Below are 3570 nucleotides of genomic sequence, written 5' to 3'. Positions count from 1 at the left end.
TCTACCCTTCCAAGCTTGGTGTCTTTCTCCATTACAAACTCACATTTAAGTCCAAAAAAAGCAATGATTTTCTCTTTCAGCACAAAATTCTGTGTTTTCAGAGTCCTCCTACTTACAAAACATTTTAATACATGTTCTTTTAAGGCCCCTTCTCATACGTTAAATTTATATTTACTAAGGTTCCCTCATACACCATCTCCATGATACCATTTTCTGTAAGGCCATCTCCCCCAATTAATAGTAGAACGCTCTGGTAGTGAAAGCCAAGATTTTGGAACACATTGTTTATCCATGTTGAGACCTTTCTTCAAATGGCCTAACTTTGGAAAATGCTTGCAAAGTAGAGTCGGTTCTGGATGGTGCTGAAGGTCCACGGCAAACATTCTACCTGGAATATAGCATGTCTTTCGTTATTACTGATTTGGAAATTCAGCAGGCCATACCATTATTTTATGAAGGGGGATCAGTTAAAATCTATGGTTCATTGTCCCCTTACCTTGACCACTCCAATCTTCAGAAGATAAAAATTATTCTATATGTGAAACACATACTTGGGACATGTTTTCAGGAGAGGCTAGTCCTTGGAGAAGGACATCATGCTGAGAAAGGTAGAAGGTCAGAGAAAGAGAAGTCTCTGAAGAAGATGGATTGACCCAGTGATTGTAGCAACGGGCTTGAGCTTATCAGCCCATGAGGTGGATAGTATATATGGATACGCTTAGAGCAGTGTAAGAGCAAAGATCAGATCTGTCGTTCATGGAGTCACTGTGAGTTCTAGTTAGCTCAATGGAACAATATGTATATAAACAGTAAATAGAGACTTAACAAAACTAACTCAGTCCCGTAAGGGCAAATAATGTGTAAGACCGTTATTGTAGAAGAGGTATGAGGATCCAAGCAGGGGAGGGAGGAGCAGAGGGGTTGGCGGTGTGTGTGTGGGGGGGTGAATCATAAGATAAGTAGCAAACTAAAGCTACTGTCCTTAGAAAGGATGACCCACAGTGGGGCTTGGGACTCACTGTGGGAGCGAAGCTAAGCAAAGCTCTATCTATCTAAATGGCTACTCATTGTAACGCCCTTACCTTTTCACAGAGAGCACGCCTGTCTATGCCTGACCTATCCCTGTGGTTTTGACTTGTGACTGTTGTTGTTGTTGTTGTTAAGTGCCGTCGAGTCTCAGGCGACTCATAGCGACCCTATGAAGGAGAGTCCTTGACACTTGGGTGCCTTTCATCCTCTCTCCAAGTTCATAGGGTTTCCGGAGGCAAGCTATTATGGAAGTGGACGCCACTCCTCCTTCCACGCTTGTTCAATTGGGGAGCTCCATCCCACTCTCGGTCCACATTGTAGACAACCATTAACACATTTGACACATCCGTGTCACAGTGTTCAGCCTCACAGCAACCACAAGTGACCGCAGGATGGCAACTTGTACACCAGGGCTATACGACCTAGAGGAATGTCTGAACAAAAACAATGAAAGACTGTCCTGGGGGCCGCGAACTAAATCACCCATCTTTGTCTTGGTCACATCGTTTCCTCTTCGCTGGGCCCACTGATCTCTCTCTCTCTGCCTTCAGCCCAAGGCCAAGCGTGGCTTCCCTGGCTCCTGGAGGCAGAGTCGCCTTTCTCCAGAGACCGCCACAACACAACACCAACTTGTGACTAGGGAACTGTAATCACTCTTGTGCAGAGGGAGAAACAGGTTATCTGAGCTGCAGAGCCAGGAGTCGCACCTGAATCCTCTGACTCTCATTCTTGTTGATCTCACTGAGGAATTGTGGCATCGCTGGGACTCCCTTGTATGGGACTACACCGGACATGACTCAGACCCTGGGGGCTACCCAGGACACTGCACCCAAAGAGAGAACTCTTAAGTTCATGGTCACAATCCCAGCAGGTGCTGGCCTCTACAGAGATGTTGGTTACCTGCCACTACAGATAGCTTTGTTATGTTGTCTACAGAACCCTTCCTCACTTAGTTGTGTGTCCCTGCTCCTGCCCCATAACACTAGTGTTCCACTCATACCCGACACTTCAGCACCCATGAAATCAAAGCCTTTCCAGTGCTATCATTCTACCCAGGACGAAAGTTACTTAAGAAACTAATTTCTGTTGGCACGGCGGGCGGGCCAGTGAAGCCGGTGGCCCTGGCACGTGACCCGGGATGGGCTCAGTCGCTGGGTGGCTCGGTCAGTCTGTCTGTCTGTCCATCCTTCCGCGGGTGACATCATGGTGGATGTGGCCAGTCAGGTGCTCCTGGGCTCCGGTCTCACCATCCTGTCCCAGCTGCTCATGTACATGAAGGTGCTCCTCCAGGTGGGATATGAGCCTCTTCCTCCAACAATAGGACAAAATATTTTTGGACGGCAAGTATGTCAGCCTCCTGGTCTCTTTTGTTATGCACAATACATTGCAAGGATCGATGGGAAGCGGGCCTTGTTCACTGGTCTAACCCTCAGCTGTATTCAGAAGTCCTTGGAACAGTGGTCCACGGTCAAGTTTTACAGCACTACCAGGGCTGTGGGAAGACAGAGGAGTTAGGACCTGGGAATATTCAGAAAGACGGCCCATGTTCCTTTGACCAAGTTATCAAGGAGAAAACACGAGAGATGATGGCCTGGTCTGCTGCTACCTTCATCACACACCCCTTCCACATGATCACTCTGAGATCAATGGTACAATTCATTGGCAGAGAATCCAAATATTGTGGACTTTGTGACTCCATAGTAACCATCTACCGTGAAGAGGGCATCTTAGGATTCTTTGCAGGTCTTATTCCTCGCCTACTAGGTGACATCATTTCTTTGTGGCTCTGTAACTCACTGGCCTACCTCATCAATACCTATGCACTGGACAGTGTGCTTTCTACCATGAGTGAAATGAAGAGTTATTCTCAAGCTGTCACAGGATTTTTTTGCCAGAAAAACAAGCTATTTCCTCTACAGAAAGAGGGAAATATGAGCCGAGGAAATAGCTTGTTTTTCCGGAAGGTCCCCTTTGGGAAGACTTATTGTTGTGATCTGAGAATGTTAATTTGAAGATGTGGGGCAGGAACAGTGACATTTCTTCAGTCCTAGATGCACAGAATTATGGGAGAAAATGCTGACTTCTATGCAGTGTGGAACGCTTTTTTAAAAATAATCATTTAATCTTGGGCCGGGGGGTGGCGGGGGAAAGAAACTCATTTATGTCCAGTAGGGACCGAATCCTAGCTGGGCCTCCACTGGGTTCCAAGGCTGGATGTTGCACAGAAACATTTTTCTACCATGGAGCTGCCAGTGTATCCAAAAGCCAGTGAGGCCTTCAGCCTTTGGGTGCAGCAAATTCCCCACAGACCACACCACAAGAGCTTCCAGGAAGATAGAAAAGCCATCGGTCTTAAAGATGATGGATGCTTTGAAGTCATATGTCATAGTGGACTTGAGGTAATTGGACAGTGATATTTAAGTGGAGATTAGGCATTGGGAGCCCTGGTGGCTTAATGGTGAGGAGTTGGGCTGCCATCACAAAGGCAAATAATTCGAATCCTCCAGCTACTTTGTAAGAGAAAGATGGACAATCTCCTTC

General features: G+C 46.7%; 1 pseudogene; it reads left to right on the top strand.

Annotated features, from left to right (window-relative positions):
- The first annotated feature begins 2232 nt into the window (after positions 1 to 2232).
- Positions 2233 to 3041, top strand: LOC102864044 (annotated as a pseudogene).
- Positions 3042 to 3570: the final 529 nt, after the last annotated feature.

Source organism: Elephantulus edwardii, unplaced genomic scaffold, assembly GCF_000299155.1.
Source record: "Elephantulus edwardii isolate Elephantulus edwardi_28Jun2011 unplaced genomic scaffold, EleEdw1.0 scaffold00361, whole genome shotgun sequence".
Lineage (NCBI taxonomy): Eukaryota > Metazoa > Chordata > Mammalia > Macroscelidea > Macroscelididae > Elephantulus > Elephantulus edwardii.
The sequence above is the reverse complement of the archived record's forward strand: the minus strand, read 5'-3'. Positions and strand labels throughout refer to the sequence as shown.